Source organism: Ammospiza nelsoni, chromosome 2 (genome assembly GCF_027579445.1).
Source record: "Ammospiza nelsoni isolate bAmmNel1 chromosome 2, bAmmNel1.pri, whole genome shotgun sequence".
Classification (NCBI taxonomy): Eukaryota; Metazoa; Chordata; class Aves; order Passeriformes; family Passerellidae; genus Ammospiza; species Ammospiza nelsoni.
The window spans coordinates 107,696,056-107,718,837 of NC_080634.1; the positions used below are offsets into that span (position 1 = coordinate 107,696,056).

General features: G+C 42.0%; 1 protein-coding gene across 1 annotated transcript in view; it reads left to right on the forward strand.

The window, feature by feature from the left end:
• Window positions 1-6,573: 6,573 nt before the first annotated feature.
• IL1RAPL1 (interleukin 1 receptor accessory protein like 1) overlaps window positions 6,574-22,782 on the forward strand; it is a 669,405-nt gene continuing 653,196 nt past the window's right edge. Inside the window, exon 1 of the mRNA XM_059466278.1 lies at window positions 6,574-6,736. The gene's annotated coding sequence lies outside the window, so the exon portion shown is untranslated. The remainder of the gene's footprint in view (window positions 6,737-22,782) is intronic.

The following is a 22,782-nucleotide window of genomic DNA, read 5'->3' on the forward strand; positions in this document are numbered from 1 at the left end:
TATTATTGCTCCTGGCAGTCCCACTGCTCCCCTGGCCTGCATGACTCCACATTTTGGCTGGCCAACCTGCACCAAGGCTGCAGAAGTAATTTCAGGGGTGAGGGAGTGAATGATTCAACAAATGACTTTGCAGTCAAAGGAAAAAAAAATTGTATTACACACCCATTAATGACATGATGACCACAGACACCCCATTTATGCAAACAGGACTGATACCACATCTCAGAGCAAGAATGGGCAGGTGCTGACAGACGTCCAGGAGTGCACAGAAATTATATTTATTAAATTGTGTATAGTATCCACATGGATGGATAGGACAGATCTGCTGGGGAAGGTCCCTGATGCCTGGCCCTGCCACTGCCAGCCATGGCCTGCCCACAGGTAGCCAGGAGGCCATGGAAACATCCCTGTCCTGCTGAGAAAAGCTTTCAGCAACAGAAGGGTTGAGTGGCTGGAGTGGGCTGGGAAGGAGGAGCTGGGCAGGGGGAGCAGCACAGCAGGGAGGGGGCAGCAGCCCATGGGAGCTGCTTGTCACAGACATCTTTTATGGAAAATCCTTTCCTTAGGATTTTTCCTCCTGAGAAGCTGAGAGGCCTCAGGAACAAAATATAAACATTGATTATCTGCTGCTGTGGAATGCAACAGGTGCATCTGTGATTGGTCTCATAGAATTGTTTCTAATTAATGGCCAATCACAGTCAGCTGGCTTGGACTCTCTGTCCGAGACAGAAGCTTTTGTTATTATTCTTTCTGATTCTATTCTTAGCTAGCCTTCTGATGAAATCCTTTCTTCTATTCTTTTAGTATAGTTTTAATGTAATATATATAATAAAATAATAAATCAAGCCTTCTGAACCATGGAGTCAGATCCTCATCTCTTCCCCAATCCGAAAACCCCTGTGAACACCGTCACAGCTGCTCTTTTCCCACCTTCTGGCAATTTTAGAATGAAAAAATAAACAAAAATTAATAGATTTTTTTTTTCACAAAGCAGCTGTATGACTCAACAAAGTTTTGCTTGTGGTCTTGCTTTTTCCTTTAGGGTTTGAGTGTTGGGTTGTTTGGGGTTTTTTTCAGATCAATTTGTCTCTTAAGTAATAACACTTTTCACATTCTTGACTAGCATTTTCTCATGATGAAAAGTGAAAATCCCTGTACTGGCAGCTGTCAGAAGTTGGGAGGGGCATTACATGAGAATTGCTTTTGGTTGTCAGCAGCCCTGCCTTTTTCACCTGCAGCCATCCAGCCCTGGCCACTGCTGGGACACATCACTGCCTAAAGGAATACTCTGATAATTTGGGTCACTTGTTCTTGTGCAACTTTTTTCTGAACAATTCTTGTATTTAAAATCTCCAATTTGTGATCTTTGGTTAGACAACAGTAGTGCAAGACTACTGTAACACCTACTGAAGCAATAGGAGTCTTTCTATAGACTTTATAGGAATTGGATGATATTTATAATACTGAATACTTTAAAACTAAACAGATCTGCAAAGAAAAATAATCCCTTTATTGCTGCCTTCGGTTAGTTCCTTAGGGGGAAAAAAATAAAGCAACTCTGAACTGAAACATACAGATATTTTTAAATGCATGAATGCGCCCTATCATTTTACTTTTCTCATCCTCTGATAGAATACTGTTTAATTAAATAGATGAGGTATATGTTCTAAGCAGCTTATGGATGGTCATTATCTTCATTTGAGATACTCTAATGAGAGACTAGGGGAACAACAAGTAACCATTTATTCTGCAAAATGAAAAATAGGAAAGAGATGATCATTTAATTACCTTGACATTATCCTTTGCTATATTAGGTTAAAGCATTAAGTTGAAGGACAACAAAGCTAATAAGTATTTTTTTTAAATATTATATTTATATATGTATACGTATAGATATGAGATAGAGATGTTCCCACCATTCCTGGTGGGCTCAGCCTTGGCCAGCTGTGGGTCCATCCTGGAGCTGGCATTGGCTCTGCTGGACATGGAGGAAGCTTCCAGCAGCTTCTCACCCCTGTAGCTCTTTCCCCTGCTACCGAAATCTGAGCATGCAAACCCAACAGCGGCTCAGGAAAAGAAAAATATAATGGCAATTACAACTATAAGCAAGAATTTTTGTGATTAAATCTCTTCATTATTAGATGAGTATTATTCCCTGACTAGATATGCACTCGTTAGAATCAGGCTCCTCTGTAAAGGAAATTGCTTTCAAAATTTTCACATGACACAGAATTAGGGATTATTCTTTCTAAAATATCTTCTTTCTTGAACACTCTTGCCTAAATTTATGAAAAGGATATATACACATGTATGTATATATATATTTTTATATATATATATATTTATATATACTATATATAAAGCACTCAACAAATAAAATGCAATTATATATAACATAAAATATACAAAATTTAAAAATATAAAATATACACAAGAACCCAAGAACTAGGAAGGTAATCACATAGCAGACTTCATGTTTTCTTTTGTTCTCTCTGAAGCATTCAAGGCCACTTAGTCTGCCAGAAGTGGGCAAAAGGAAACCTGTTTCTAATAAGATCAATGCAATTGTGTTTTGAAAAGGGGAAAAGAAAAAAGCTAGACAAAATGCTGATCTTTTTTCTTTGCTGAAACTGTTTAGTGATTACATTGAGAATGCAGTTTACATGATCAAAGGGCTTGGAAGCAGATTTTTACATGAGCAGGGGTTCTGTTTGGTGTTTTTATTGGGGGAGTGAAGGCATATTTTGGAAACTGTGATTTCATTACTTTTTAAATCTAAAAATCTATGCTTGTTTTTCATGCTGTCAGATTCATATCATGTCATAGTTCTATGGTATATGCACACTCAGCAAGAGAATATGCAAGTGCTGGTGTTTTGTGTTACCCTGTTTCTCCCTGCATTTGCTAAGAAGTGGAAAATAAATACTCAAATGGAAACAATATTTACTACCTAAAATCCACAGGCAGGTAGCAAGAAATCAAGACCTGCCAGTCTCTGGACCCTCAGGACAGATTTGCTGGGTAAGCATGAGGCCATGAAGTTTTGTAGAACCCCTGGCAGCTAAGGGGGTTGTGGATATCAGCTCCTGGGCAGTACCCATTCAAGCAATTTGGATTTACCAACCAAGAGCATTCTGCATGAAGTTAATGTCCTTCAGACCCACATACCCTGTCAGCCCTTTCATTTTACATACATATTACTTTTAGAAAAGGAAGCTTACTTTGACTGCACTGTTTCACTTAACACACACTAAATGTGATGATCCTTTTAAGGACACACACTGAGGTATATATGGGGATGAGGTTTGTGCCTCTTCCTTCTTTCAATGGACTCAAGGCATCAAGATCACACACATGGTTCAGGTACAAGATACACTACTCATTCATATTAAACATTTCAGCATGCACTGAATGCCATGGAATTAAAACAGACAAGACTATGCTCTTCTCTTTGGTGAAATTTCTTGAAAACACAAGTCATGATGAGGACAAAGGGGAGATCCCCTTCTATATCCTAAAACCCATACTTATTAAGGGGAGGATGAAGCCAATTAGAGATTAAGTATGTGGCTGAGAAAAAAAAAATAAAATCTCTTATGCTTGCATCCATACACCTACATTGCTCCTCATAGCAATTCAGTAACTGAAAAATGAACAGAATCTAGTTTCTTTAACCCTGGGATAAATTTCACTCAAGAACACAGGTGGTTTGTATTCTGCACATGTGAATGGTCTACAGTTTTCTGTGTTATTAGTCTGGTTTCAGCCATTTTAGCAATTCCATTGTATTTTGTTCACAGCTTTTGGCTTCCACCCTTTTTCATTTCCCGTTTCTTCTGCCAGACACTTAATCAGCCTCTCTGGGAACTTATATAGCTCCCATGACCACTGTGTAAGAACACCTAACAAACATTAATGCCATTTTATCTTCACTGCACCCTTATGAGCAGGAACAGTGTTAATTCACATTATACAGAGAAGGAACAAAAGGATGGAGACACAAAATGGCTTGGCTATCAGTGGAAGAGAAATCTGTGAAGCATCAGGAACTGAAGGCAAATTGGGTTAGGGCTAGCCCAAGCATCTCCTTCCTACTCTCTGCCCTTTGCAGACTATGAGCAGCCTCAAGCATCTGTCGCTCTGTCAAGGCACAAGGAAGACTCTTGGAATTCCCGTGATGGAGGTGCCTGTGCTGGGAGTCTGTTGTCACATCCCCATGGTGAGAAAGCAGCTCTCCCAAAGGATAATGGTGAGAACCAAAGTTGGGAACCCCTCTGTCTTTCCCTCTCACTCTGTCAAACAGCTAGGATGCCCGGGCTTCTAAATCAAGCACCCAAACCTGCTCTCTAAAGTATATGGTATGAGTCACTTAGCTAACATAAAATGCCCTATACTGATCCACAAAGAGAATCCCATAAAGTTTCTCATGTCTCTTTTACCTGCCCATGCATATGGATCAATCATCATAGTAGTATCTGAATGCATGGTTTAACGAGTCACATTAATTTTTTTGTTTTAACATTGGATTCTGACTACTGGTCGCTGCACTCATTTCTAGTTTCATCTATTTTTTTATCTGACACGAAGAACGCCATTCTGTTATAAGGCGAGGTGGGGTGGGGTGTTAGCAAGTTCCACAAATTCTGCAACAGCTCCCACCCCTCCTGCAACCCACTGACTCTACATGGCATGTTATCTGCTATTGATAATCCTTTATCATATTCCATAACATAATCATATTCTTCTATGGGCTGCTTTTTCTTTCCTCCCTTCTCTTGTAAGATATTGGGGGTTTAATAACTGCAGCAGTTTGGATTCCTCTCTGTGACCCTACAAGGAGCCAGGATGGATGAAGAGGTAAGTAAACATTGTCTAGTCTCTTTGTTCCGGTTTTGGAGAGTGTTATTTACAATGAAATAAACAGATATGTAACTGTACACACTTATCTCATATTGCTCAGCTATTTCCTGCTCCTCCACACTCCCACCCCATACAATGGGTTGTAAGAGTTCAAAATGCCTCCCATCCAACCCTGTACCTATGCACAGGCAACTCCATCTCTTCCCTGTGTGTGTGCACCTGGAAAGTAAATGTAATGGAAGAAGGGGTGCCTACTCCCCTGCACCTTTGTGCAGGAATGGGAACAAATGTATTGAGGGGACTGTCAGAATTTGAGTTATGTTTTATAGAACATTTGTTTAGTATAATAAACATCCGCAAATGACAATTTATTTCATGAAGTAATTAACATTCCTAATTAGATGCACCTTGCAGCTGCTGTTAATCTTAATTGGCAATAATGCAGTTACATTTTGATATATATCTTCAGAAGAGTTGCAGAAGAGAAGGGGGGGAAAAAAATAAAGACAAAAATCTGAAGGGAAGGAAATAAAACTGTTCCCACACAGTTCAGAGAGTTCGCACAAAGAAGATCCCATGGCAACAGCGAGGCCCACAGTTTGCCTTATAAAAATCCAAGAATAGATAATGTATCATCTCTCCTAAAACACTTCGCTTGGGAAACCGGAGGGGAAGAGGGGTGGAGAAAAATAAAACGGAGCACAGGAGGTGAAGTGAAGCCGGGTGACCCCCGCGCGTGTTGCGCGTCCGGCCGTGCCCCCGCCGCTGCCCCGGCGGAGCGGAGCGGAGCCGAACCGAGCGGAGCGGAGCGGCCCCGGCGCTGCGGACCGAGGCGGCGCGGGGAGGCGGGCGGCGCCGGGGCGGAGGGAGAGCAGAGAAGAGAAGAGCAGAGCAGGAGGGAGGCCCCGCTCGCCAGGAGTTTCTCCAGGATCCCTTCGGCAGGGCCCTCCCCGGCGCTCCCCCCGCAGCAGCGCGGCGAGCGAGTGCGGCGCTGTCCATCGGGGGGCAGTGCCGGCCCCTTCCTGCCGGCCCGGCGGAGGGCGCGTTCCGCCGAGCGAGCGAGCGAGCGAGCCCGTCTCGCAGGAGCACAGGGATCGTTTATGCACTGCAGTTTCTCTCGCCTCTCTCCCTCCCTCTCTTCCTCTGCTCCCGAGGATATTTTGGGTGGATTGTGGTTATCAATCAAGACCTCCTCTTCTTCTTTGCTGATCACTTGTCATTTTCACCGGGGATTAGTATCGTTCGGGGCAAGCGGACAACTGATTTTTTTTTTTCCTTTCTTCTTTTCCATTTGGAGAATTTCCCCCCAACCTCCCCCCCTCCTTATTTTTTTTTTTCCATTCCTTTTTTTTTTTTTTTTTTTTTGGCGCTGCGGTGCGGGTGCTAGGACCCGTCAGGCACCCTCCCCCGGCCCCCCCCCGGAGCGTTTTCCCCACATTCGCCCAGCGCCAGGAAAGGAACCCCCCCTCCGGATCGTCGCTCGCCGGATACTTGTGCGGGCAGCCGGGATCGGGCGCGCTGGGCGCGGAGCTGCCCGCGGGCGGCGCGGGGGCCCCAGGCCGGCCGCCCCTTTCCCCCCGCCCCCCCCTCGCCGCACCTGGATGGTACCTCCCGCCGGCGACGCGGGCACTTTCTGAACTAGGAAGGAAGGGGCGACTCGGGGGGGGGTGGGGGGCGCCGAAGTCTGTATGGAATTACCTGCGCCCCCGGCGGAGCTGGCAGCGGTGGATGGATGGGCGCCGCGTCCGCGGCACTCGCGGCCAGCTGAGCCCCAGGAGTAAACACGGGGCTCCTCCGGCCGAGTGCGCAGTGTGGTGACCGGCACTCGCCTCGCTGACTGATCGCACCGGAGGAATATTTCGGGAGACTCCTGTGGGTAAGGTCATTTTATCCAGGCAAAAGCCCGGCATTGCTAAACTTGGTGGAGGGTGACTGAAATGGGCACTTTCGGGATTGCTGCATTACCCTGATGCGAGGGGCTCCAGCCGCTATTGGCAGTTGAGTGGAATAACTGCAGTGGGTCTTCTGGTGAGTGCTTTTTGCGATAAATTGAAAAAAAAATCTCCCCCTCTGTATTTATGCACCCTCTGGATTTGGGAGAGTACTGTCAGAGCAAGGAGTCTTTAATTTTACCTATTATTATTTTTTATTTCCTTGGTTGTAATATATTTGACTGGAAAGGTTATGTGACAGCAAAGAAGCTCTCTGTGATGGAATCTAATTAATATGAGGTCGGATCCTATCCTCTGGTTAAATAGATCTTTCCAACTCTGTGCAGCGTTCTGCTGCATTTCATAGCTGCAATGGAGGTAGAGAAAATCTGCTTTTCAAGTTGTTAAACTTTAAGGTGGTGATCCTTATTGATCGTGGTACGGTGCACTGGTGCTAAAGGGGTTAAATGCCATTGGTAATTTGGGATTACAATGTTCCTGTAAATCCTGCAAGGAAATTATAAACTGAGAGGTGCTAAGGACAGAATCCCTTCAGCTTCATAGTAGAGAAAGACCATAAATGTCACTAGCCTGAAAATACCTCATCCAGCTGCTCTTACAAAATATCTTTTTTACCCAATAACTTACCTACTGAAACCTCGGACCACGTGTATGGGAGTTGGAAGATGTGCAAACAGAGATGCTATCTTCGGTATTTCATACATACATGCATCTGGCTGAGGGACTGTGTGGGAATTCATTCCTGTTACTTGTGGTGTGAAACGAGACGAGAGAAAAAGGAAAGATCATCTTCTTAAGAACAGAAGCGAGTGAGGGAAGCACTTCAGCCTTTAAAGATTTAAAGGGATCCGAGCAATGCACATTGGTAATCTCTCTCTGCAAAATCAGTTCTGATAAGAGGGAATGGGAGAAGGTTGAGGGAATCGATAGTGATGACGTTGTGCAGTGCAATGCACTGCAATGCTAAAGTTACACAGTGTGTGCGAAAATATGTACCCTCATGTACTGCTGGTGAGTTCATGCATAATGGATGCAAGAAGATATGCAGATCTGTCTGTAGGAAGATGGATGTATTTGTGCAAAGACGGCGATTATGTAACTTGATTACATCAGTGGCATCAGTCGCCGATAGTGGAATAATATTCTATAGCGTATCGATCACTTGGCTTAACTTTGTAGCGCTCCCGGCAGCGAGGGATGGAGACCTGGGCAGAGGAGGGGAGATCCTTGCTCAGCTCCCGACGCGGGGTTTGCCTCTTGCAGGCTGCCTTTGCATCAGCGTGCTGCTGGCGGAGTTTCCCCGGGACAGGGAGTTCACGGAGGACGAGGAGGAGGAGGAGGAGGGGGGGGGGGGGGGCTGCCGAGGGCTGGCTCAGCCACACCCGGGAGAGGCTCCCGAGGAGCCCCGGCCGGGCTGCACAATGCTCCCATTGAGCGGCCCCGGCTCCTTCGCAAGGTCACACCGCAACCTGGGCTCGGGTGCGTGGCAACAGCTGAGCGGAGGAGGAACAAAACCGAAATTAAAATTGATCCTCCTCCTCCTGTCCCTGGCCATCGGCGTTCTGCTGAGCCCTGTGCTCCGGGCAGAGCCGGAGCCGCTTTGCCCGGGTGTGTGCGGCTCTGGGAGCCGTGAGCTGAGCGCTGAGCCGTGAGCTGAGCCTCTCTCGGTGCGGGCAGCCACTGCTCTCAGCTTTGGCAGGGTGCTGCTGCACGGTGTTACAGTACAGCCTGACTGACGGGGGAAAAGTATTGTCAGATACAACAGCTTCATGCACCTGTTACATTTGCAGGAACCCAAAGGTGGTCTCTTATTGCGTTTCAAATACCATAGAAGTGAGTGGAAGAGCAAAGGTGTAACAGGAGTCCCATTGGTTTAACTCAGACTTTTTTAGCAAATTGTCCTCAAAGATAGCAGTGTCAGGATATGCCTTAATGCCCCTTTTAGAATCCTGAATCATTTTTCCTATCTGTTCAGGGAGAGGAGGGGGAAGAGCACTCCTTGAAGACAGATAAGCTCACAAAGGCACTGCTGAGGGCCCATACCTCTAACACATGCATTTTCTGAAAAATGTAAGCCTGATGAAATCTTAACTCAGCTGAAATGAGTGATCTTATCATCACTGACCTGTGTCCTTCCCCACTTCACTCTGAATCCATTCCAGCAAAATGTCACTGAAATACTTTTCAGTTAAGAAGAGGTGAGGGCAGAGTGGGTTTTACATCTCTTGATAAACATGATCTTCACATACCTACTAGATTTAATGCACTATCAAACTCACAGTAATTTTACCCTACAGCAGCCTGAAAAATCATTTTTTCCTGCTTCCCTGAAAACATCAGTATTTTAAAGTAGATTCACCATTAGTTCATGACTATATTCATATTTCTGGAGGATAGGTCTGGGCAAGCACTAAAATATCCTGCTAATGCAGTTTAGAGTTTGACATTCATAGAGTATACTGAGTAAATTGGGAAAAAAAGGATAAGAAGTTAACTCTGTTTCCATCCTTCAGGGGTCAGAATAACACTATGGCAACTCCTATGCATTGCTACAGCTCTTATAATATTCAGAAATGTCCATTGCATACTCTCCCCCACACAAAATTACAGGCGTGCTCCTTTCACTGATTGCTTACAGGACCCCTTGTGACACACAGGCCACACACCTGTACCACCCATCTCAAAGGAGAGCACAATTGTCTCCTGAAGGTGTTATAAAACTGCTGCTGTAGAGGAGTAGGCACTGACAGTGTGGGAATGCATCACATGGTACATGTAAAGTGGCATGCAGCATGCAAGGATTTGCAAATTCAGGACAATAGAGAATGGTAAGCAACCGAGTTTTATTTATAGATTAATTTTATTGTTGTAGTTAGCCATGCCCGCTAGGTAAAAATAGAGGGTTTCAGCTCCAGTGCAACATCTCTTCAGTTTGCACCAAATGTAGCTTTTTTGAGAGGAAACTTTCCTTGCTGAAGTAAAGCTGTAAATCACTCGGACAAATGAAGAGAAAATGTGAAGAGAAATATTTACATAAAACATTCCCAGGCTCCGAATCTCAGACCACTGAAAGCAGTGAGATTTTGGCCACCCACTCCTCGCTATTGCTGGAGAGCTGGCTTTTAAAGAAAACAGCAGTGCATGGAGAATAATCTCAGTGCCTTCCTCTGAAAGAGCAGGCTTCTGGCTGTCATTGTCACAGAAAACAGCAGACTTGTTTTAGTGCTGATAGGAAAATTTGAAACAGGGCAGATCTTAATGAAACTTTTTTTACTGTTCAGTGATATTCTTGTAATTCAGAGTACTTTCTGTGGCCATTATGTTGAACTCATGTATTAGGAAAAAAACAAAAAAAAAATGGATAATTAACTGAGGCTTTCCTTCAGTGTATTTGCACTTACAGAGAAGTGTTTGAATATACTTCTGTGTTTCATAACAGCTGTGATATTTAGCGGCTGGGAATCTTTTTATTTTTATAGTTCACACTGCATGATAATATATGGCAATTGAAACATGAAGCTCTGATTAATATGATTAAAAAGTAGCAACTTATCTAGTGGTGCTGAAGTTGTAAAGTTTAATTATAGAAGCACCATTTGCACAGCTGTAGGTAAGGTTATGTCAGCATTTCTATTAAAACTCTGTCCTGTTTCCATCCATTGTGTCAAGGGTCTATGAAATAAGAATTCAAAGTAGAGACCATGATGGCTGTTTAGGTTACTGATATGGCCTGTCAGGTCAGTAATCCATGTGTTTCTTTAAGTCCTTATGTGAATATCTACAGCAGCACCAAAGCAGCCATTATGCTTTATCAATTCAAGTATATTCTTTTATTTTAAAATGTAATTAAATATGCAGTGATGGACCACAGTGACTTATGACTCAGGAGGGAGCATTTAACATGTAATTTTTAATGCACTTTCATGTAGTTTTCATACTCCTAAAACAAAAACAGATTAAATGCAGCAATTAATTCTTTTTGTGACAGTTTAAAATTAATTTGCATTTAGGTGAAAACTCTTTTGGGGGGGGGGGGGAGGAAGGAGAAAATGATGAAGATGAAAATTTGTGGGTTTTGAATGCTAATATTCAAGCTTTGCATATTACCCTGAGGGTGTCACACGTGGAACTCCATCCTGCAGAAGGGGAAAGTACTGTGTCATTTGCCACAGCTCTGTAAGACCTGGGCAAGGAAATCAGGTAGTGCTGGCTCTCTGTTTTAACACTGAGCACTCCGTTTTTTCTAGGTCTCAGTGTACCTGTGTGTTATAGGCACTCCTAGGTCAGTTCATGGTGTTACACAGCACACTATTTATGCCTCAATAACTGGGTCTGAACAAATGAACCAAGGACATCACTCGGTCTTACTGCTGTATGTACTTTAAAGTTTCATGTTTGTAGGAAAAGCACACAGACATAAGGATGATCCTTAAACAGCTGTAGCATCAACTGCAGCATTACTCACAAAGACTTTTCAATTGGGAATGAAGAAAAAGAAAGGGAGAACATGAAAACATTAGATTTTTGCCACTGCAGTAGATATTATTTCCATTGTATTTTTTACTTCTGGGAATAATTTAGGAAATTCTCAGTGTAGCTTACGAAAAGAGCTGCAGAAAGCTAATTCATGTGTTGAGAAGACCAATACCATCTATACAAATCTATACAATCAGCAGGCAGACAAGGGGTAGTGGTGTCACAAAGTTTTCTGTTCTCTGGTCCTTTACAGCTGAGCATGGTGAATAGAGCATTGTGAAAGAGGAAGAAGATGGAGACTGCAGAATGGGTTAATAAAAGCGGGGCAAAAAAGCTTGTAAATGTACAGACAGTGGTGGGGTATCTTCTCTGTCTTGTGAGATGGAATATATTTCTCTATTCCTCTTGTCTGTTCTTTACTAGGGATACGCAGCTGCTTAAAGTTATTGCAGTTCCCAACCCCCACTGCTCTTTTTTTTTTTTTTTGGAAAATCCTTAAAATCTTCAGGGCAAGGGCCATCAACTTTTTGTTTTCATCTTTTCGTGTCTGTTTCTAGTCACGCAATGAGACGGTGATCTCTCAGTTGAGGTAACTTGAGGTCTTTCTCCATAAAATAATAAATTAATGTCAGGAATATGAGAGAAATAATGTTTTCTGTTAAATGGAAAGACTGAAAAGGCCTATAATTTTAGAAAAAGCTGATAATTTGCAGAAATCAGACTTTGTTCTGACAAAGTATATACTTTGAATTTCCAACCAGGATTTCACAATACTCTTGCAAGACTGACACCAAGGTAGTGCAGCTGCTGTTCTTGGAGTGTCAGTAGCAATTTCTTTTCAATCCCAACCAAAAGTTTAGACTGTTCCAGGGAAAATGAAGTCATAGTGATGTGCATCCATTGTCATGTGCAGGGAAAGGCTTCTGCTGCTGGTTAGGAGTGGGCTTAACCACTCTGAGTTCCCAGTGGGCTTAACCAGCTCTGACTTGTCTGAGTTCCCAGACCATTTGCACCTGACTGAGAATTGCTGGGCCTGAATGGTGCAAGGAACCTGTGAGTATGTCTGTGCCCTGCCTACATCCATTCGACAGTGCACCTTTGCTGGATTTGACTCTGAGCTCAGATCATATGCCTCAGGGATAATTCCTACACCAGGATCTGTTGGTATGATGGAAACCTTGGGATAGAGCCGCAATGTCTGCACAGGAATGTGTTTGGCCAGGATGCTTTTGTGTGGCACTGATCCCTGGCAGCAGTTTTAGCTCTGTGTCTGTCAGGTTGCTGCTCAGGGCACAGACTTTCAGGATGGCAGCAGAGCACAGCTGTTACCGTACAGCACCTTGGCATTCTGCATCTTCGATTTTCCTTTAATGCTTTCTGTCTCTTCCCACATTAAATCTTTTTTCTCCCTCCCCCCTCCACCTCCCTCCCCTCCCCCCCCCGACCCAAACTCTTTTGCTTATTTTAGAGTAATATAACTGGAAATGCATGGGATTTCCTTTTCAGCAAGTTGTGACTGTGATGGAGATACATATGCTTGTGTACCTATCTGTCAATAAGATCCGCATGTTCAGTATACACAGAGTTTTTTTAATTCAACATCTCTTAAGAACAGACAGGGCCTGTGAACTTTCTCTTAGACATTTCTTTGGGGAATCCCATAGCTGAAAGTGGTGTGCTTGCACCAATGTTAAATCAGGCTGGCTGATTGGCACTGTCTCTCTGCACATACATGTATATTTATTTATCATAAAATCAATAGAATATGCTGAATTGAAAGAGACCCATCAGGATCATTCGGTCCAACTCATTGGCCCTGCACAGGACACCCCAAGAGTCACACCAGATATCTGAGAACATTGTCCAAATGCTTTTTGGTCTCAGTCAGGCTTGGTGCTGTGACCACTTCCCTGAGGAGCGCGTTCCAGTGACTGACAACCCTCTGGGTGAAAAATGTTTTCCTGATATCCAACCTAAACTTCCTTTTACACAGCTCTAGGCCATTTCCTTGAGTCCTGTCACTGGTCATGGGAGTGAAGAGATCATCACTGTCTCCTCCACTTCTCCTCAGGGGGAATTTGTCACTGCACTGAGGTCTCCCCTCAGTCTCCTCCTGGCTGAACAGACCAAGGGCCCTCAGCCCCTCCTCACAAGAATTCCCCTCCTGACCCTTCCCCATCCTTGTAGCCCTACTGTGGATGTCTCTAATACCTTAATGTACACTTTTGGGATCATTTCTGTAGCTGGTCACTAGAGGAGAGTTATGCACATGTACACATGCACAGATACAGGTACCTATGTATGCATGTACAGGCACATGCCTTTACCTGTGCACTCACTCGTATACCCAAAGGAAGACTGAGAGCAAGACATGAAGAGGAAATACTGTAGTTATTCCTCATAAAGGAAAACAAGCATCATTCAAACAAGCCATGAGGCAGTAGCTAGTTTTTAGGGTTGATTTAGTATTTATTTTTTAATGATCTGTAAATGCGGCATATTTGAAGACAACACAAATGTATTTTGGAATGTCAAAGCAGAAACATACTTTGAAAGGACTATTGAAGGGCTATATGGTATCAAATGTAATTTTAGAAATCTACATGGAAAAACTTTGAAAGATACAATCTAAATGTTTCCTGTACGTCTCTCCTAACAGAACAGGATACCATCAAAAAATCTTACCCCTTGTTGTGAAGAAACTCAAGCAGGGTATTTTCTCAGTTCATAGTAGAAGAAAGTTTCATATGTATTATAAAAGAAATGTAAGACTTTGTGTAGTATTTCTTGTGTAACACTTAGAAACTCTTCACTGTCATACTCATTATGAATAATCCATCTGCCTTTGGTAACTTCTTATCCAGAAACCTATTAAGTAGGAAGAAAAGACCAGAGAATCACAGCCAAAAAAAAAAGTCTTCCATATGAAAAGATTCCCATGTGAAGAAAGAGGTGAAGGTTTTATTTATTCAAAGAAAAAAAGAAGATACAATATGGAAGAACAGATGATGCAGGGAATATTGAAGGCTATGGAAAGATCTTTGGCTTATCTTATATATTGTTTTCCTGATGACCAGTAAAATTTAATTGTGGAAAATGTAAAATAAGTTAAGGAAAACACTCCTTTACATAGTTCATTCAAATCCTTTGTCTCATATGGACAAGGATACACTGAAGAGAAAACTCTAGTAAAATAGAATGGCTAGATAAAGACAGAATTTTGAAATGTTGCATTGCAATAGATACCTAGGTAAGAAGATTATCAAGCTATGTAACAGTGCGCTCTCACCTTGTGTACCTCAGTTGTGGTGTAGCCAGTGAATGTATTTGTCTGTCATTTCTGAAGTGTTAAAGGATGCTTCTTCCAAAGTATTTCGTATTGGCTTCCCTTGGAGATGTCCTGTCTGAGATGGACTGTGTGTTCTGGAGATTTCACTCTCTGTTCATTTTACAAACCCAGCAATTGTACTACTGCTTAATAAAGATTTATTAATGTTGACTGAACAGCCTAATTTTGCTGTTTAAGTCCTCATTACTAAAGTCTTGGTCCAAAACACAGTGATGGAAATGGAACGAGGCCTACTGCACTCTGTAGGTATTGGATCAATCTCCAGCTTTATCATCTAATTTCCTAGTTTTTGTTATTTTCTGTGGGAAAACCCCCTCATTCTGCTTATGTTTAGTAGGTTAACATTGATTACAAAAAGAAAATCTTGTAAACTTTAACAGAATCCAATAAAGCTTATATTAAAGCTATATTATTGACAGTATAAACAGTCTTAGTAATTTCCATCATTAAGGGATATGCAACCCCCATATTTTGGTCAGTCACTGAAAGGAATGTCTCATTTCTTAAAAGGTTGTTACACCATCCCTGGTCTCTGGTACTTTCAGTTGCTGTGACGGAAAACTCAGATCTTTAAAATCAATCCCTAAAAATATATGCAGTGTTAGTGTACATCCTGAGCTAGTTCTTTCTAAAAAATTGTCAGGTTAATCAAAATACAAATAGGTTTCAGTCTTTAGTTAGTTTAACTTATCCTCCTTCATACTGATTCTTCACTACTTTATATGTATAATGATGTATAATATATTCCTTATATATAATAATGTAAATTCTGTCAAAGGACAGTCACATGGCTCAATGGACAGACACTACATCTGACTGTTCAGTTACAAGGGACCTTCCTTAATTACTGTTTTCTCTGGATTTTGTCCATTTGTAGTATCAATGCTCAAGACTTCCATATTAGCTAATGCAGTGTATGTCTTTTATTTCTTTGGTGTCTGAAATCAGTCCCTTTCACTAGTTCCAAATATTGCTTCTCTGTAAAATTTTGCTAAATTTGTCCATACTTCAGTTTCTTGTCTCTGAAGACTGAAAGACATAAACACATTCTGCCTTCATGTCTTTTTAGGTGTTTTATCTATTTATAATATAAACTCTTTGCTTAATATTTCTATTTTATTATCTAGGAAGTAGGGCTAGAGAAAAAGTTAATGCCAATATCTTCTTCCTGGCTCTGTGGAAATTAAATTTTTTGCCAGCCCTTGGAAATCATAGAAAGTATTTCCATTCTTCCGGCCTCCAGAAAAAAAGTAATTTCCATTTTGGTTGGAGGGTGGATTTTTAAATATTTTTTATTTATTTAGCACTTCGATTTTGGGAGGATTGAATCAAAAGAGGCCACTTTAGACATAAAAATTTATTGAAAACGTTTTTTGCTCAGCAGAAAATTAATCAAGGAAGATATTTTCAGAGTACTTAATGCAAGTTCTTAGCAGAACAGGACTCTCAGCTAAGGTCTTTACATGCTAAATAATACAAATATGAAAATAGTATTGTGAGTCATACTACTGGGGGTGGCTGGGTCAGCTGCCTGTTTCCTAAATATTAATCAATCTTTTTTAATTTGAGATTACTTCACTATTCATCTTCTAATTTTTCCCCTGTTGCCTGAATTAATTATAAATAAAATATGGATGGTCACGAATCAAATGTAGCTCGTGGCTTTCCTTTCTGCCAAGGTTCAGGTGTAACCCACCTGGTTAACAGAACAAAAATGTTGATGGTGATGGGGCTTTCTGATGCTGAACTTCGGCTCTGTGTTGGCTCTTACTCATCAAGTCTTAATCCAGTGCCCGGGGTGCTGTGGGAAGGGCTGCTTGGTCTCAGTGTGGAGTGAATTAGATTTGGGAATTTTCACTCCTAGCAGCGAGGCTGTGTTGCTGCCTGCAGCTCGGCTGCCGGCGCGGAGCCATCACCTGCTGCATGCCCGCAGGTGCCGCAGAGAGTTTTACATGCGGATAACGGGACCGCCGGAGCGGGGCCGCTCCTGCTCCTCCGGCAGCAAATCCCAGCGGCGAGGGCATCTCGGGTTTCGTACGTGAAACCTCTGCTGTTTCTTTCAGGTCTCGTTAGTGGAATGGACGAGCCGTGCTCGGTGCCGTCCTTTGGGCTAATTCCAGCCGATTGCCGGCTCCGGAGCGCAGCGCTCCGCGGTGATGCGGGCGGCATTTCCCCATCCCGGCAGGAATGCCCCAGCCCGCGGGCTCTGCGCCCGCCGCAGCCCGTGCCTGCAGACTTGTGGTTTCCATAGCCCTGTTTAATAGAAGACATTTTTGTCTGCTCTGAAGATGCTCGTGCTCGCTGGTTTGGAATAATAGTAAGTGAAGCAAGGGTAAACCGATTTCACACAGAATCTCCTGTCAGAGCTCTGTTCCGTCAAGAATAATGTTAGAGTAACTCCAGTGAAGCTGTTTCATTCGGCTTGCCAGATTGAGTCCAATGTGAACCTTCAACATAGATATTATTGCATTAATTTAAATGAATAAAGATCACAGACTTATTTAATTAACATAGCAAAAACCATTGTCAACAAGAAAAGAAGTTATACTGCACAGCCACTCTAATGCAATCACAAGAGTATACTTTATGGCTATGAGAATATAATTTTCTTGTTAAAGACCTTTGATGTTTCTTTAAATATATAAAAATACAGGAAATGTGTAAAATAAGGCTTGCCAGCCATCTCGAATGCCTCTTGTTAAAATTAATCTTTTAGCTTTAATTTGTGTTCATTTAGATGGGTTTCGGATAATACTGGTGTATATATACAAGCATATATATAAATATAAGTAGAGGTATGCATGTACATACATAACTTTTGTTATGAAATCATAGGTTTTAATATTGAAAACACAGCTATTATATAAATTTGCATATGTTATTTTTTCCATTCTTTTTATCATTTTATTTGTTAAGGACTGTTTGACCACTAGAGTTTTACCTTTCTTGTGCTTTGCTGCCTGGTCCAACTACATAGGAAATGCTCCTTTAATTTGTTCTTGGGGAATTCAAGAGCACTCTGTTGGAGGTTTGCCTCCTCCACCAAGACCCACTGCGCAGTCCCACCTGCACGTCTGGTTCAGACCTACACACGTTCGTCTATCCAAGCTCCCTCATGCATCGCCACAGGAGCTGGTTCAATGTTTCTGGAAGTCAAGGAGTCAAGGAGCCACCAGCCACCTGAACGGCAGTACCTTGTCATGTGAATGGCAGTATCTTGTCTCTGTGCTAGTCCTGGATTCATAACTCAGAGGGAGTCTGTGTTTCGTAATAGGGGAAGCTGTGGGCAGTGCGTCTCATAGTTTGGCAGGAGCTGCTTGCTGTGTAGATGGCTTTAGATTACTGTTGGTGTCAAGATTTCAACATATATTTGGTATGTTTAATCCCACACTGAGACAGAGTATGAAAACCATTGCTTGAAAGCAATATGTATGTGTATAAATACAAGCCAGACTCTAGTTTATCTAATAATGAAACCTGAATGCAGGAATGCAAATGTTTAATGTAGCCCAAAGTGTATCAGGCTGTATCAGTGCCACCTGAAATATGTAAATAAGAGACTTTATTGCTTATTTGGCAGGGACTGTGGTTCTACAGTCCTCACTTTTACTATCATTTTTATTGACCTCTCAGAATGCTCTCAAATAAGCTATCAACCTTATGCTTTGTTTTGATGAATGAATGTTCAACTAGAGACAGTTTACTATAGAATTATCTTGTATTTTTTTCTACCAAGATTGGCACAATATTCTTAGCTTAAGAAAAAGGTTTTTTTCTTTATTATTCTTTTACTGGAAATTTATACTATATATTTATACTATATATTGTAGGATAGAGGAAAAATACAGTAAAAATATAATACAGTAAGACTGTGTTCATATAACAGCAATTTTTTGCACCCATAAACTTTATAGTTTGTTTTGAGGATTATCTATTAAGGCTCTAAATAAAAAGAAAAAAATAACTCACATAACTTCCATTCAGAAAATATAGAGAGGACACACTAGAAAAAAAAATTGTAATTAAATTTAGATACCCATTTATTTAAGTCCATAATTTGTTTTAAAGTAGAAATTGTCTTTCTGCTTATCTTAGAGGACAGACAGACCCTCTTACTATTTAAATCTTATTTTAAAAATAGCTTCATTATGAAGGGGCACAATTTTTGCTCAGTCCTTATCAAAGAATAAAATTAAACAAAAATATGCTGTCAACAAACACTCACTTTCCTGTAGATGGTCAGAAATAAAGCAGAGAACCATCACTGATCTCACTATCAAAATAGTATATTTTGATATACTATTCTCCTAGGAGTTTCCATAAAATTTAGCTTATGGAACTCAAAGGTTTTATAACAAGAGTTATGGGAGTTTTACATATGGAATAACTGATTTTAGCAGGAGGTTGTGTTTTGTTGATGCCAGGAATTCTAGCTCACTTTTTCTGTTACGTGGTGTGTAACATACACTTGGTGAATACATGGAACATGGTGAATACACACATGAAACAGGAACTAATTTATCAGTTCCCATGAGTGAATGGCTCTGCATACCTCTTTTATTAGGGAAAACTAAATTGCATTTGAAAACAAAGACGTAGAGGAGAAAATATCCTTAAATGGTCCTTTATTTTATATGCTGTGATACACAAATAAATCCATGAGTTACCTTCAGCAATGCGGAATTTATTTATCAGATGAGACGTTCTGGCTGTCACCAGTCACTGACAGTGATTGTGACACCCTGCTGCACACATTGCTTACACTGTACAAAAGTTCTCTATTTGTGTAGCACCTTGTTCCTGAGATTTCATACCACAGGTGAACAATTAGCTGCATACCTGCCAGTTAAGATAACTGAGCTCTGCAATTAGATTGTGTGACAGGTTTTGATGAAGTTCTGCCTCGTTCCAGAGGCAGGTTGTGAGCTGGCAGGGAGGGTGTGGGGTGCCCCAGGTGGGCAGGCACAGGGTGTGCAGCAGTGCAGCAGGAAGGGGGCTTGGAAGGGCACAGCAGTGGTCAGCAGAGCGCTGCCTCCCCATCTGTGCAGCCCTGTGGTACCACATGTCCTGTGCAGCAGCTGGCAGGTGTGGGGAAGGCTGCTGCTAGGATGGGTATTAAAGAAAAGCTATGAATAGGGAAGATAGAGAAATGTTTGGTGTTGGTCAGTGTCCTCTGGCATGACTTTGGTTTGATCACATCTTTTCTGTTGCATACATCATCCCTAAGGAGAGATTCGGCCTCCTTGGCCAGTGTCATCCCTTGGTTTCACATCAGCTCCCAAGTGAAGGAGAGCTGGGCTGGGAGGTTGTCCCCCCACTGCTGTACTCTGGGGCCGGCTGGCTGGGTGGCAGGAAGGGAGACCAACTTGTGCTGGTTTTGGCTGCAATACAGATAATTTTCTGCAAGTGATGGAGAGCAGTTCATAGCCACACTGGCTGATGCCCATACCCTCTCAAACAGATTGCCTGGGACTACAGTATTTGTCATTTGGCTTTGGGTTCCTTCTCAGCCACCTGTGATGGGCTCCTTGTCTTAGTTATTACTCTTAGAGTTGGTTTTTTAATGTAGGTTTTTGGAGTTATTTTTAGTTTTGTTTGTGTGAAGTGCAGCCTCCCCTGCCTTGTCGTTTTATCAGACACAAAACTGGTAGCTGTTGTGTGTCCTAGGCTACGTGCAGGGCTCAGCTTAGGGATAGGATGGAATCAGAGGACTGAATGTTCACTACAGACCAAACCTACTTGTTACCTTGGTGTTAGAGGCAATCTGTGGAGTGAGCTGCCTTCCCTCACCTGTTGACTCCAGTGAACTCACACCCTGCAGCGTGGATGCTCCCTGTGAGGAGTTTACTCAAGGGCTGAGCTGCTTGGCAGTGCAGACGTGTTGCCTGACGTGGATTCCCAGGAGCAGAACGGGGTGATAGCGTTTCTCACCTCCCTGGCACACTGAGGGAACAGACACATTAGAGACTGTGAGATGTGAAGATATGGTAAGATGTGGTGTTTTGTGGTGTGATGAGGGCGCAAATGACAGACTCCTGTCTGAGAAGATGGATGAGTTCCCTTCAGTAAAGCATTAATATGTGCTGTACGCTCTGAAATGTGAGCTGGTTGTCACAGGCTCTGCAGTTGTTCCTGGGGATTTTGTTATGCAGATGGTACTTTCTGATTATCACATTTTAAGACTCACGCACACATGAAAGGGAATAGTGAAATGGAGAGGGGTAATCTTACTGAATAAGAAAAGCATTTTTATAAACAGATTTTTTTCCCCTGAGATAAATCAGCTCACTCTCGGCCTTACATCCTGAAGCTCAGTCTGGCTATATCTGAGTTTATGAGATAGCTATGCATCTTTTTTATTACTGCCCTTTGAAACGCCCAGAACATGGCTGTCATCACTGACATGCTGTGGAGACAGGTCTGTGCAGAGCTCAGTACCATTCCCCTGCCTGTTTCTCTCCATCAGGCTGCTTGGTGTGTGCCTGCTGCTCTCTGAATCAGGACTGGGAAGGCAAATGGGTCTCCAATGCAGGTCCCATGCAGGGCATCACTCTGTAACACAGATACTCTTCAGAAGTAAGCTACAAAGCTTCTTGGCCTTGTACACTCCTTTCCACAAACTCCCCTGCCAAAAAAGGGCTGGTGAAACAAAGGTTTGGTGAAATAATCCCATTTGACACAGCCATACTTTCCATTTGTAGGAGAACTGCACTGCATTCAGCACTCAGCAGATCATGTTTGTTCAGCAGATTTCAATTAAAGGTGTTAGTGCTTTTAGAGGCCGAGCTGGACTTCTTCCAGAGCAGATTTTTTATTTTCCACTCCATACACAGTTCCATAAAATGTCTTTGTACAGACAAAATGTGCATCTGCCTATACCCTTAGAAAGCTTTTGTGATTAAATTGTGGAAGAAATTCTTTTACCTTGCCCTGTCTGAATTGGAAATAGTGTCTGCATGTGGGAGGAAGCAGACATTGTAGTTCAGGTTTGGATGGGAATTGGGATCTTAATGTTGGTGAAGGAATTACTGTGACTTCTTTCTATTAAAGAATTGCCCATAATCACCCAGTTCCATTTCTCTGTGTGTTGTGCATGCTCAGAACCCATGCCATAGGGTTTACAAGGGAGAGAAATTGGATTGGGGCAGCTGGGGAGCACGAGGTAATAACAAAACCATATTGGCAGCACTCTTGACAGTTGCCATCAGCTTCCTTCCGTCTCAATTTTTCATAGACATCATAGTGGAGAAGGGATTTGAAGGAACAGAGAATGGAGTTTATTGTCTTTTTAGTCTGCTCAAATGATTGAGGAAGGCTATAAAAAGCCACCTCAGGCCTAATTTCGTAGTAGCCAATTCTCACAAATTGTCTGTCTGTAGGAAGAGCACAAAGCTTCAGCAATGCCAGGCCACCTGCAGATTTCACTTAAGAAGAACACAGCCCAGTTTTCATTGGACCATCAAAACAATTAACTTGCTCAAAATTATGATGGTTCTGTGAGTTGATTTTAGCTAGAAGAAGAATAAGTTTCTGCAAAAATCTCTATGAGCCTTTCAGAATTCTGTATCATAAATTGGTGAAATCTCAGTTTAGAAAATAGAAAACTAAGCTATCACTAATGAGGAGTTAAACGTAATTTTATACTGCACAGTATTGAGCATATTTAAAACATTTGGGCTCTTAGTTTGAATTTGGACTTCTGACCTCATATTAATAAGCAAGATTTAATTTGAAGGGTTTTTAATTTTTAATGTAGTTTGTGTCATTTTACTTCCTTAATAATCAGAAGGTCACATGGTACCAAATGAAACACCTTATGACAATCTAAATTGATTATATCATCATTATTACCTTTATCAGTCAGAAATAATTAATTGAATAGTGTGTATTGCTCATAGATCATGATGTCTGCTTCTGAAAAATGCATTGACCTGTAAATTGTCCTCCAGTAGCCCTCCCCAGACTAGACAGGAGTTGCCAGAAGAAATTTGTAGAAAGATGTCCTCTGAATGATGGGTGTTTGCACAGTAAAGCTGAGTAAGAAGGCAGCTACTCAGAGCCTCTTTTTAAAGGTTTTCTGTTCGATCCTTTTTTAAAAAATACAGTTTTCTATTTCTAGCATGAATTAACATAAATCACATATGA